Consider the following 14,528-nt stretch of genomic DNA (forward strand, 5'->3'; position numbering starts at 1 on the left):
TTCAACTATCATACCTGCCAGTGCGAAACCATGCACAGAGATATGAAACAATATTTCTCTCTAGACAGTCTCGGCTTCCAGGCATCCATTGAACCTCTAATGTCCAAAGCTGACGAACGTGCCATTGATCTACTAAGGTCGCATACAGTTCTTGAAGGGAAGCGATATACGACTAGGCTGCTGTGGAAGTTTGACGACTTTCAGCTACCGGAATCAAAAACCATGGCCCTTAATCGATTCCGATGCTTAGAGAAACGGATCAGTCGTGAACCAGAACTATCAGTTGCCCTTCAAGCAAAAATCCAGGATTATGAGCGGAAAGGTTACATCAGAAAATTAACCGAAGATGAGGAACGAGTTCGAAGAGATCGCGTCTGGTATCTTTCGATTTTTGTTGTTTCTAACGCGAACAAACCAGGAAAACTGCGCACTGTGTGGGACGCCGCTGCAACAGTACGAGGTGTATCATTAAATAGTTTTCTTCTTAAGGGACCCGATCAGCTTTCTTCGCTTCTTCACATTTTGTTTCGTTTTCGAGAGTTTCGTATAGCAGTAACAGGTGACATTCGGGAAATGTTCCACCAAGTTGGAATTCACCGAGATGATCAGCACTGTCAACGCTTCCTGTGGAACAACGGGCACTCCGGTGCAACTCCGCAAGTTTACGTCATGCAGGTGATGACGTTCGGTGCGAGCTGTTCTCCAAGCTGCGCACAGTTCGTAAAGAACACCAATGCAAAGCGATTTGCCAGAGAATTCCCAGTTGCAGTCAACGCTATTGTCCACGACCATTACGTGGACGATATGCTAAGCAGCGTCGAAACCGAGCGGGAAGCGATTGAGTTAGCAATGAACGTTCGAGAGATACACGCACAAGGTGGTTTTGAAATAAGAGGATGGCGATCGAACTCAAAAAACGTGCAGGCAGACCTGAGCGAGCAAGAAGTGGACGAAAAGAACCTGAATGTGATTTCGCAGTTTTCAACCGAAAAAGTGTTGGGAATGTGGTGGAACTCATCCAATGACACATTCACCTTCAAACTGCCGACTAAATCCGGCGAAGATTTGCTTAGTGGTCGATGTGTACCAACGAAGAGAGAGGTTGTTCGTGTGCTGATGAGCATATTCGATCCATTAGGCCTTCTTGCCAACGTCTTGATGTACCTCAAAATCTTGATCCAGGAGGTCTGGCGTTCAGGCATCGGCTGGGATGACGCTATCACCTCTACGCCACTTGAAAAATGGCGTACCTGGTTGGGAGTCATCGAAAAGGTAGAAACAGTTTCAGTGCCAAGATGTTACCGTCTAACTACTTCGCCCTCAATGCAAACAGATGTGCAGCTACACATTTTCGTCGATGCGAGCGTAAATGGAACCGCTGCGGTCGCATATCTGCGGTTCGAAGAAAATGATAGAATCGAATGCGCTTTTGTTGCAGCAAAAACTCGTGTCGCACCGAACAAGCTAACGTCAATTCCTCGACTCGAACTGCAAGCAGCTGTAATTGGAGTTCGCTTAGCGCGAACAGTAGTAGACAGCCATCGAATAAATATCAACAAAAGATTGTTCTGGACTGATGCACGTGACGTTCTGTGTTGGTTACACTCCGACCATAGACGATTCAGTCCGTTCGTAGGTTTCCGGGTCGCGGAGATTTTGGAGAACACCGAACTACCTGAATGGCGATGGGTACCGTCCAAATTGAATCCTGCAGACGACAGAACAACTCCGCTAGCGAATGAACTCCGCTAGCGAATGACGGATCCCAATAGTAGCATGTCTGTAATAACATACGTACATGGAACTATTGAGATCCAGAGCTACAGGTCCAAAGCCCTGGTAAAGGAGGATGGTTGTGATGATCCGGGCCGAGATCACCACGTAAAGCAAGGTAGGGCATAACCCCAATTCCAAGGCGTGAAGCGACCCGTGCCGAGGGATGAGTGATCGAGGGGGTGAAAAAGATGCTCGATCGTTAACGGAGCCTGTGGGGTACCTGGGCAACCCCCACAGTAAGCGTCCCTTACCACGCTAATGCGGAGCTCTGGCGTGGCGGACATATATTTCTCGCGCTACTCGTGGGACTTTTCATGGAGCAAAACAAAAATAAAAACAAACAGACGGAGGTGCCAAACCCCTTCGCAAGAGGTGGTTTGGCGAGGTCTCCCCCCCGTGGGGAGAGTAGTGGAACGATGAGTGCTGTACTCGAAAGCACCAGTGACCCCCCAGCAGCGGTAGGCAATACCCCTACCAATGCATCGGAGGGGCCAATAGCTGCGATGCGCAAAGTAGCGAAGCAACTCGATGCTATAATCGACTTCGCTAGCGCAAAGCAGAACATAGCCAAGGAGTTGAAGTTGAGTCTTCTGGAGCTCCGGAAAGCTGTTCGTGTCGCAAGACAGGAACAGCAGGCATATGTTGAGAGGGTGGAATGTCGGGAGAGGCCCGACAGAGAAACCCAGACAGTGGCCTCCAATAGGGAGGAAAGAGAGAAGGTTAATAGAGGTTCACAGACAGTGGCCTTTACCTTCTATGGAGCAGCCACGTCGATCGGAGCGGCGACCGAGTTCCCCTCGAAGGGAAAGGGAAAGGGCAATCGCAAGACGGCATCGAATGCGAAGCGCCCTAGGAAATCGCCAGGAGAGGGTGCCAAAACCGACACCACTCGGCGTGCAACCGTCAAGGTCAAACGCCGCCTGGGTGAGGTAAGCGAGGGCGAGAGTGACCTCGCTGTGGAGAGCGATGGTACCAGCAACCCGGCACGACCGGGGCAGGGGGGCTCAAACCCCTGGACGCTGGTTACCAAGAAAAAGCCGGCACCGAAACCGGAGGTACCGCGGCCTGCGAGGAAGGCCAAGGACAGAGGCGAAGCCTTGTGGTTAAAAACCGACAAGGACAAATACGCCGATGTCCTTAAATCGATGAAGGCGGCTGAAAGCCTCTCGGCCCTTGGACAGGATGTGCGTAGCGTAAGACGCACCAACACGGGAGAGATGCTCCTGGTGCTGAAGCGAGGCGCACAATCAAGTGCAATATATAAGGCCTTGGCTCAAGAGGTCCTTGGCGAGGGCGCCCAAATCAGGTCGCTAGGAGCGGAAACAACTCTCCAGTGCAAGCACTTGGACGAGTTCGCGACCGCAGAAGACGTCGTCGCAGCCGTCAAGGAGCACTGCGGCGTCACAATCGAGCGGGCCTCTGTGCGATTGAGGGACGGACCCTCTGGCACCCAAGTAGCCTACCTCAGGCTACTCAATGCGGATGCCAAAAAGGTTACCGAGAAAGGGAAGCTGAAGATCGGCTGGTCGGTATGCCCTATCAGTATACCCCAGCCGCCTTCAGTGGACAGGTGCTATCGGTGCCTAGAATCCGGCCATAAAGCTTACGAATGCAAAGGCCTAGACAGGAGTAAGCTATGTCGTCGATGCGGCGAGGAGGGGCATAAAGAGCGGGGGTGCACTAAGGCATATAAGTGCCTTATCTGCACCTCGAAGAAGCAAGCCCATAAACATGCTATGGGCGGACCTTCGTGTCCCTTCGGCGAGTTAAATAAGAAGAAGCCGTGAGAGTCACACAGCTAAATCTTAACCATTGTGCAGCAGCCCAACAGCTGCTGTGGCAGTCGGTCTCGGAGTCGAGGACAGATGTCGCCCTCTTATCAGACCCGTACAGCATCCCTGCCGGCAACGGCAATTGGGTGTCGGACGGGTCTGGAATGGTGGCAATCTGTACAACGGGAAGGTTCCCGGTTCAAGAGGTAATACACCCCTCCGCCGAGGGTGTGGCGATTGCCAAGATCAATGGTGTGTTCTATTGCAGCTGCTACGCCCCACCAAGGTGGCCAATAGAACAGTTCTACCAGATGATCGACAGGCTCTCGTCGGACCTCGTGGGCCGGAAACCGGTAGTAATAGCGGGAGACTTCAACGCTTGGACAGTGGAGTGGGGCAGCCGCTGTACAAATAGCAGGGGTCAAGCGCTAATGGAAGCGTTTGCGAAACTCGATACTGTGCTAGCTAATGATGGCTCCGCTAGTACATTCCGTAGAAACGGAGTGGAGGCGTGAATTGATTTGACCTTTGCCAGCCCGAGTCTGGCTCCAGGCATGGAATGGAGGGTAGACGAAGGCTACACCCATAGTGATCATTTAGCAATCCGCTTTAAGATCAACTATGGTGTGCAGCATCCGAGGGCGGGAGATCCCTGTCAGGTACGCGGGTGGAAGTCCAATCACTTCGACAGCGAAGCTTTCACCGCGGCCCTGGGACTGGAGGCCAACACCGACAGTCTAAGCGGGGATGCGCTGGTAGCTGTTCTATCACGCGCGTGCGACGCCACTATGCCGAGAAAAACACTGCCAAGAAACGGTAGATGCCCGGTATACTGGTGGAGTGCCGAGATTGCAGCTCTACGGTCAGCCTGTCTCAGAGCTAGACGTAGGATGCAAAGAGCTCGCACCGAGGATGCAAGAGAGAACCGCCGTGAAGTGTTTCGAGCTGCGAAACTAGCCCTTAACAAGGCTATTAAAAGCAGCAAGAGAGCGTGTTTCGACAACCTGTGTGAGAGTGCCAACGCGAATCCGTGGGGTGACGCCTACCGGATTGTGATGGCCAAGACCAAAGGGGGCTCCTCACCCCCAGAACGGTCTCCGGACCGGTTGGCAACGATTATCGAAGTACTCTTCCCGTCTCGAGCCACAAGCCCCTGGCCACCTGCACTACGAGACAGTGCGGGCACGGTCGAAATGGTGGCTCCAGTGACGAACGAAGAACTACTCGCAGTGGCTAAATCCCTAGCAATGAACAAAGCTCCAGGGCCGGATGGAGTCCCGAACAACGCTCTCAAGGCAGCGATCATAGCGAACCCGAACATGTTCAGGCTAGCTATGCAGAGATGCCTTGACGAGTGCCGTTTCCCCGATAGATGGAAAAGGCAGAAACTGGTGCTGTTGCCGAAGCCCGGGAAGCCGCCAGGCGACCCATCGGCGTACAGACCAATCTGTCTGATAGACACGACTGGCAAACTGCTTGAGAGGATCATCCTCAACAGGCTCACCCCGTACGCGGAAGGTACGGACGGTCTGTCAAGCAACCAGTTTGGCTTTCGGAAGGGTAAGTCCACAGTGGACGCTCTCAACTCAGTGATAAATACTGCCGAGATAGCGATCCAACGAAAAAGGCGAGGTATTCGATACTGTGCGTTAGTGACACTTGACGTGAAGAATGCATTCAACAGCGCAAGCTGGGATGCCATCGCGCTCTCGTTACACCGGCTTAGCCTACCGGTGGGTCTGTACCGGATCCTGGAAAGTTACTTCCAAAACCGCGTACTGCTATACGAGACCGATGCCGGTCAGAAAAGGGTTCCGATTACCGCCGGAGTCCCGCAGGGCTCGATCCTAGGCCCGGTGCTATGGAACCTCATGTATGACGGGGTTCTGAGACTGAAGTTCCCTCCTGGGGTCAAGATCGTCGGCTTTGCCGACGACGTAACCTTGGAGGTCTACGGGGAGTCAATTCCTGAGGTAGAACTAACCGCAGAACACGCGATTAGCACGGTGGAGGAATGGATGAGCGCGAGAGGCCTGGAGCTCGCTCATCATAAGACGGAGGTAGTTATCGTCAACAACCGCAAGTCGGCACAACATGCAGTTATCCACGTGGGAGAAGTCGCGATCACTTCACAGCGAAGTCTGAAGTCTCTCGGAGTCATTATAGACGACAAGCTGACCTTCGGCAGCCATGTCGACTATACGTGCAAGAGAGCGTCGACTGCTGTTGCGGCACTATCGAGAATGATGTCCAACAGCTCAAAGGTGTGCGCCAGTAGACGTAGGTTACTGGCAGGCGTTGCCGTATCTATCCTCAGGTACGGCGGCCCGTCATGGTCAAGAGCACTGAGGGTAACCAGTTACCTACAGAAACTGGAGAGCACCTACCGCGTGATGTGCCTCAGAGTGATATCTGCCTACCGCACGGTATCACACGATGCATCCTGCGTGATAGCGAGCATGATGCCAGTCGGGCTGGTCATTCGGGAAGATGAGGAGTGCTTTGAGCTACGTGGAAATAGGGGAGCCCGCGAGCGCACCAGGGTGACCTCGGTCGCCAGATGGCAGCGTGAGTGGGACAACTCCTCGAAAGGTAGGTGGACCCACCGGCTGATACCTAGCATATCGAGCTGGGTGGGAAGACCCCATGGGGAAGTTCACTTCCACCTGACACAATTCTTGTCAGGCCATGGCTGTTTCCGTCAGTACCTCCACAGGTTCGGACACGCGGAGGTCCCAGTCTGCCCGGACTGCCCAGGTGTAGATGAAACTGCCGAGCACATACTGTTCGTATGTCATCGGTTCGACGTCGAAAGAAGAGCAATGCTTGACGTCTGTGGCTGGGACACAACCCCGGATACCCTTATTCAGCGGATGTGTCAAACGGTGGAGAAGTGGAACGCAGTCTCGGCTGCTACCATCCAGATTGCCAGTAGGCTACAGGTAATCTGGCGAACCGAGCAACAGACGGCGGGCACGGCTAACTAGTGATTGGTTAGTTGGAGCGAAAAAGGCCAAGCGCAAAATAAGAGAGTGAATGGTCTGTTCATGCCGAGGTAGGTTGGCGCAGCGAATGGCAACCGCGTAAGGGGTAAACCCAGCCACCCCGAAGCAAGACAGAAGAGTGAGTGTATAGGCGTATAAGTGGACTGCCTCATGCCAAGACGGGAGGGTCGTAGCGTAGTATGTTGGAACTATGCTATCGATGCCTCATGGCGTGGCAGAGGAGTGAAAGGGTGAGCATCCAAGTCAGTCTCACACTGCATGTTAAGGGTGAGCATAAAAGTCAGCCTCACAGGTTGGTAGCAAGCAAGGAATGAAAAAGGTGAGCACAAAAGTCAGCCTCGCATGGTATGTCAGAAGTGGGGCCTAAGAAAAATGTCCCACATGGGATGCCAGAGGGAGTGACAAAGGTACAATAGAGTGGCACGATTGAGAGTGAATCAGGTGATAGGGTGAGCACCCAAGTCAGCCTCACATGTATGGGTAGGGCGAGCACAAAAGTAAGCCTAGCAAGGAATGAGTAAGGTGAGCACACAAGTCAGCCTCGCATGGAACGTAAAAGGTGAGCACAAAAGTCAGCATCATGTGGGAGTGTTTGAGAGTGAATCAAAGTGTGATTGAGAGAGCACCCAAGTAAGCCTCATACAGGATGTATGATCGCGTGAGTGAGAGTGAATGAGTACATTTAGTACAGCCATCCCCCCAGAAGTAATACCGAGAGGTAGTTCCTGGGAGGAATGATGGCGGAGCCCAATGGAGTTTAGTCGGTATTAATGGCTGGTCACCATTCGAGTCCGACACGCCCCCAGTGCACCCCGTGTGGTAGATTGGACCCTACCGTTAGCACGTGTACTGGGCTAGGACATAAAGGTCTTCTCCATTGTAAAAAAAAAAAAAAAAAAAAAAAGACGACAGAACAAAGTGGCAGCGAATTCCTAATCTTTCCCCAAACAGCAGATGGATTCGAGGACAGCAATTTATCTGGGAAAAACAGACCGAATGGCCAGAAATGCCGACACACATTGGTACTACAACCTTGGAACAAAAGCATTCTGTTGGACTACATTGCTCTTCTGCCTCAGTCATAGACTGCGAAAAATTTTCAACTTGGATGCGCCTTTTACGTCATACAGCTTGGCTGAAGCGCTACATTAGAAATCTCAAAGCTAAGAGAGATGGAGCCCCTCTTTCACTTGGTGAGCTCACCCAAGACGAACTGTTGGCGGCGGAATCATACCTGCATCGCATAGCTCAGGAGCCAGTCTACCTCGAGGAAATAGCAGTTCTCACCAAAGCAATTAACTATGACGATGCATATAAGTACCGAATACCCAAAAGCAGTTCCATCTACCAACTGTCACCGTATCTCGACAATTTCGATGTGCTGCGAATGCGTGGAAGAACAGGTGCATGTGAATTCACTGAGCCAGGCGCTAGCTGTCCCATTATTCTTCCACGGAATCATCACGTTACGGAACTCATCGTACGATCTGTGCACTGGCGTTACCATCACCTAAACCACGAGACGGTTGTGAACGAGCTTCAGCAGAAGTACAGAATTCCGAAGCTGCGCCGTGTATGCTACAAGATTCGGGTCACTTGTCAAACCTGCAAGAATCGTCTTGCTCGTCCTGATGCTCCTTTCATGGCCGATCTTCCACCAGCAAGATTAGCTGCGTTCACTAGGCCATTCTCGTATACCGGAGTGGACTACTTCGGTCCGATGTATGTTGCTGTTGGTCGGCGTGTTGAGAAACGCTGGGGAGTGCTCCTCACCTGTTTGGTAACTAGAGCAGTTCACATCGAGATTGCACACTCTCTCAACACCAACTCGTGTATACTGGCACTTCGAAACTTCATGGCACTGCGTGGAACCCCATTGGAGCTGTTTAGTGACCAAGGAACAAACTTTGTCGGCGCTGACCGCGAATTGAAGGAGGCATACCAGAGAATCGATCAAAATCTATTGTTCAAGGAGTCCAACACCAAATGGTCGTTCATCCCCCCAGGATCACCGCACATGGGAGGCAGCTGGGAAAGGATGGTGCAATCAGTCAAGAAAGTCCTCAATCAGATGAAACTACCCCGCAATCCGACTGACGAAGTGCTCCGAAACACACTATTAGAAATCGCAAACGTCATCAACTCGCGACCCCTTACTTATATTCCCATTGATGACGAAAACTCTCATGCATTGACACCCAATCATTTCTTGATTAACTCTTCGAGCGGATGCAAACCACTCACGATATTCGATGATAGCCCCGCTGCGCTCAGAAATAATTGGAAGACTTCACAAATTTATGCGAACCACTTCTGGCGAAGATGGGTTCGCGAATATCTACCAACAATCTGTCGTCGAACCAAATGGCATCAACCTACAAGACCAATCCGCGTAGGGGACGTCGTTATCATAGTGGATCCTACCCTGCCACGAAACGTATGGCCTAAAGGCCGTGTTGTGGCCATCAGGAACAAAGATGGCCAAGTCCGAAGTGCCACCGTACAAACTAGCATGGGAGTATATGAACGACCAGCTGTTAAACTTGCTGTTCTGGACGTCGGAGTAACAAGTAGTAAGCAGGATTCGACATCCAGCGTACTGGGGGGGAGTGTTACGCCCTTTGGCGAGCTCCTCCTAGGTAAACGCGTATCACACCCTGCACGAGCGACGGGATTGTCGCCACCAGTTAACTGTCCATCAAATGACCTTTCCGAAGATGGATAAGAGAGAATAGGAGAACTGGAAACCATCGTGAAATACTGTACACGTTTATCATCCAGTCGAATAAGTTCACCCATTGCATTACTTAAAATTATCCTATTGTATTAATTAAAATTATCTACTGCTTAGGCTATAACTAATAGTAATAATAGTAACTAGTGTTCCTAAAGGTAATTGTAATGAATTCTATTAGTTCTTACCGAAATATTAATAATTACTTATTCTAAGATTACTGATTGAAGATTGCTCACTAAAATTACAATTAAAACTACTGAACTTAAATCATCCACATCAAAGGTAACTAGACTAATATAACTACATTATCTAAATACTACATTGCTAAAATTCTAGGATCTATTATAAAAGTTATAGACCCATTTGATATTGCGGGAGTTGACATCCGGAAAGTGTTAGCGTATATTTAACGCACTAAACGTAAGTTAAAAAAAGAATTATTGATGATAAAAAAGCTATTGTAAATTTAATGAATTACAGGAAAAATTTAACATCGATCATCAAAAATCGTGTTTAAATTTTCGGACCAATTATCTCCGTTGTATGCATTTGCAACACCTATTAAAATGGGTTGGATTTGTTTTGACCACTTATGACCAATCAATGTCTCTTTCATCACATTGCACACCTACGGCGGATTTCGGCGTGCCGGGAGAACTTAGCAAATTCCTGAGCTGATTGCACACCTATTTCTCAGAAAAATCGGTACACTAAATTATGCAACGATAAAACTGTTATCCTACGAATTTGCTCAAATAACAATTGAAAAAATTGATTTTATTTAAATTTTTAGCTCCCTTGCACTTATAGTTGATCTAATGTATTAATAATTTCAATTCACATCGAAAATCATTGGGATGTTCAACAATAGTAATCGCACCACTATAGGCACATGTGTTGCTACATGGTACAAGCGGTTTTAAATAAATAAATTTGTTAATAAGCAATCTAAGTGATTGAAAGCGTTTAACATATTAGCATCGCCCGTAGAACTTTTCATTGATTTTTTAACAAAAGTTTTCCTTAAGTACGAGAAAGCACGGATAAGTACAGCTCGCAATTCTTTAGTTTGAATACGTCAAATTCATCTTGTCCGGACTCTCTCTACAGGAACAATAGTATTTCCTACGCTATTCATTACTCAAAATCAGGTCCACAATGCTTAGCATGTACCGTAAACCGGGGTGACTTTGATCATCGGGGTGACTTTGATCACTCGACACTTTTTTCGTAGATCGCTTATTAAACCAGAATAGTCTACCGAATCATTTTAATTTGAAATGATTTTTACTCTAAACTTATAAAATACTGATTTGTTATACGTTTTGAGTATATTGTTCGGTTTTTGTGTACAAAAACTACAAAAAACCGAAACTTGACTTTACCTGATTTTTACGAAGCTTCGTAAAATGTCTATTTTTTATAAAACAAATAAATATCAGATTTGAGCAAGAGTAGTAAATTACAATTTTCCTTTAGATTGGGATATGTTAAATTTAGTTTTAGGAGTTTGTTTATTTTTAATACATTTTTTGTGAAACTAGTTGTCAATTATTTCAAATTATTTTAAGTTAAAATTCGCAACATTTTTGTTTTATTGTTCAATATTCCAACGTGTTAAAATGGATGACACTTTTTGTACATTGATAAAACACTGCAACAAAACAATTTTAGTAGTTTTAAAGGTATTCAGAATTTTTTATTCAAGTTGAAAAAAATTATACGAATCTTGGTTACTCGAATTTTACAGTACATTGAAATACTTTGTATAATATCAATTAACATCTATTTAACAATGAGTATCCTTCCAGAATTAGTTTAAACAACCATTGGAATGAAAAACATTGACATCAATAACTTAATGTGGGTGAACATGCAGGTGATCAAAGGCACCCCGGAACACGAAAACGGACTTCAACCTGAAATCATTTTTTGAAAAAATAGCTGTAAACGGACAATTTTAGGTAAAACCATCCAATCTTGTTCTCCATACATCAGTACATGGTTTAAAAATATTAAACTTGAAAAAAAATGTGTTGCGTCTAAAAATATGTAATGATTACTTCGAAAAGTGATCAATGTAACGCCGGTTTACGGTATTGGACAAACGAACATCGAAGTGAAATAATCTCAACATTTTTTTCGTTCGGTGCGGTTCTGCTTTTTGTTTGCGCAATTTTGTAGCAGTATATTTCGATCGCAGAACGTGTGCTCTGCCTTGGTGGTGACTGGGTAAGTGAAAATTTTATAAAATACTTTTTAAAATATGTATATTAAAATGACAAAAGACATGGTTTCTTATAGGTTGTAGATTGTAAATCTGCCCAAGTCTTATGATAACGAGGTTTTACACTGATCAGGTAAGTTTTAGTGCCCTTTGGTAGTCGTATTTTAACGATTGTCGAATGGCCACTCCTTTGCTTTGGTCGTGCGCTTGTACTGTGTGTTGTGGGCTCTTCATATCACTCACGCAAACCTATATTTCTCGAGTACTTTTTCAAATGGACGTAAGTAACAATGAGAGATTCTCTTTGAGGTCTTTCTCTTCTGTTCATTACTCGGCCATTTCAACATTTACTACTCTACTCTTTGCATAATATTGTAGTAAAAACCGTCGGCTTTCGATATGTACTGGAAAATTAGTACAAAGTGTTGTAATGACGTCGTAATAAACGAAAGAGAAAGTAAACAAAGAGAGGCTCTCAACGTTACTTACGTCCATTTGAAAAAGTACTCGAGATTTGTAGAAATGAATGACTTTGCAAGTCGTATGTATTTACGTATAATTCGCATTTGAAGACGTCGTTTCCATTCTCTTTTCTGCACTTCCAGCTGTAGTATCTCTCCAGTGAATATCACAGTGAAACAAGGTGCAATTTTTTTTTTTGGAAAGCGACAACAAACACTGCAAATCTATTCATCAAGCGGTTTTGGTAAGTCGTGTGCATGAACTGTATTTGACACAGCTATTGTTTTACTTGAGACAGGAAATCAGATAAGTTTCTTCATTCAATATGCAGTCGTGATTCGCTGGCTGGACACTTTTTAACTGGACCACTTTTTAGTTGGACCTCCGCTAGTTGGACCGTTGTCCAACTAAAAGCATCTGAACGTCAAAATCTCATGTCAAATTGACTTTGACAATCTATCTAATAATCTTTTACACTACTAATGTCTTCTTTGGAGTTTTGCCTTTCTTATATAGAAAGGTTATGCAATCACTCTGAAAAACGTCAACCTAATCCCGGCCCGGAGGGCCGAGTGTCATATCCCATTCGACTCAGTTCGTCGAGATCGGAAAAAGTCTGTATGTGTGTGTGTATGTATGTATGTGTGTGTATGTGTGTGTATGTGTGTGTGTATGTATGTGCGTATGTGTCAAATAATGTCACTCATTTTTCTCAGAGATGGCTAGACCGATTTGCCCAAACTTAGTCTCAAATGAAAGGTGCAACCTTCCCATCGGCTGCTATTGAATTTTGGATCGATCGGAATTCTGGTTCCGGAATTACGGGTTCCAGAGTGCGGCCACACAGAAATTTCTCATATAAACTATAGGAAAAATTAAAAATAGAATTTTTATTTTTGATGCTAAATGTGTTCAAGGTGCATGAAACGTCGAGATTTGATGCAAACTGGAAAAAAAATTTGACGACGATTCACTTTTTTGGATTTTGGCACATTTTTGCCTTTCTCATATAGAAAGGTTATGCAATCACTCTTAAAAACGTCAACCTAATCCCGGCAAATTTTTTTTCGACTCGCATAAGGTTTCTGGATTTTAACAGGGGCGTAGTTGATGGTTTACGGAGAGGGGTTACACCCCCCCCCCTCTACTGTTCACTCCCCTCCTTTAAAAATCTTTTTAAATCACCCCTCAGACCACCACCCCATCCAGCCCTCATACCCCTCCCTTTCAACCCCATCATCTTTAAACCACCACTGTATCACAAAGCATACCAATTTAAGCTGGGGAGTCGTTCGTTCATGGGACTTTCGCCCTCCTCACATACCCACCCCCGCATGACAAAATATGATATTTTTTGTTTCAAGTGTTTCACCGTCGTAACGTAGCTCATCAATTTCGTGGCTGGCATGCCATTGTATATAAGTGCAAAGTGTACTAAGAATGTAATAGACATTTCCACAATTATGTTGAACATAAAAAGCCTCCGTGCCATAGTTTAGAGAAATGAGAAAGGCACAATTGCACCGCTAGGTGGATTAAAACAGGTTTTTTAACGATATATTTGTATTTGCCTTTCTCAATAGAAAGGTATTGCAATTGCTCTGAAAACCGACTTTTTAACGGAGGCCCGGAGGGCCGAGTGACATATACTATTCGATTCAGTTCGTCGAGTTCGGCAAATGTCTGTGTGTGTATGTATGTGTGTGTATGTATGTGTGTGTGTATGTGCGTCTGTGTGTGTGTACGCGAACACAATCTCACTCACTTTTCTCAGAGATGGATGAACCGATTTTTACAAACTTAGTCCCAAATGAAAGGTGCAGCATTCCCATAGGCTGCTATTGAATTTCTAATGGATCCGACTTCCGGTTCCGGAATTACAGGGTGATGAGTACGATCACGCAGAAAATGTCGATTTTAAGAAATTCTGCAATGAATGTATAATGGTGAAAATTTTTCCAAAATGTGACCACAACTGCTTCGATTTGTAGTACTAGGTCATTAACAGCCATTCAAAGTCTCTTTGGTCACATTGGCCACCATCATCGGTTCCGGAAGCCCCGGCGGAAGTATCCAAATTCAGACTAACAGTCACATCGGTTTCTCGGAGGTGGCTAGACCGAATCAACCAAACTTAGTCTCAAATGAAAGATGTTGCGTCCCCGTAAATGGCTATTAAATTTTATCCCCAACCGACTTCCGGTTCCGGAGTTACGGGTTGTGGCGTGCGATCACATAGCAAATTGTGATTCAAACCGATACCCCGATGGAAGCAAAAAAGGTAAAAATTTCGCTAAAATGTCTCTCAAATAACTTAACTTTGCAGTTCTAGGTCACCGACGGCCAAACAAACTTTCGTTGACTACATTGACCACCATAGACGGTTCCGGAAGTGCCCGGGAAAAGCGGCCATCTTTCATAACTAGCAAACTCATATCAGTTTATCGGAAATGGTTGGGCCGATTTTCACAAACTTAGTCCCAAATGATAGCTATATTATCCCCACAGATGTCTGTAAAATTTCGCACGGACCGCTTGTATGGTTCCGG

At 46.4% G+C, this 14,528-nt stretch overlaps 2 protein-coding genes and 1 long non-coding RNA gene across 5 annotated transcripts in view; 2 read left to right on the top strand and 1 right to left on the bottom strand.

Annotated features, from left to right (window-relative positions):
• LOC131693967 (synapsin) overlaps positions 1-14,528 on the top strand; it is a 966,657-nt gene that overhangs the window by 443,922 nt on the left and 508,207 nt on the right. The window lies entirely within an intron of this gene.
• The window catches only part of LOC131693996 (tissue inhibitor of metalloproteinase), a 196,364-nt gene that overhangs the window by 55,544 nt on the left and 126,292 nt on the right, over positions 1-14,528 (bottom strand). The gene's annotated exons all lie outside the window — the stretch shown is intronic.
• Positions 11,015-13,430, top strand: LOC131694077 (uncharacterized). Its single transcript, XR_009306401.1, has 3 exons — positions 11,015-11,522; positions 11,595-11,650; positions 12,123-13,430. It is a non-coding gene; the product is annotated as an uncharacterized LOC131694077 (long non-coding RNA).

Source organism: Topomyia yanbarensis, chromosome 1 (genome assembly GCF_030247195.1).
Source record: "Topomyia yanbarensis strain Yona2022 chromosome 1, ASM3024719v1, whole genome shotgun sequence".
In the NCBI taxonomy this organism is placed as follows: domain Eukaryota; kingdom Metazoa; phylum Arthropoda; class Insecta; order Diptera; family Culicidae; genus Topomyia; species Topomyia yanbarensis.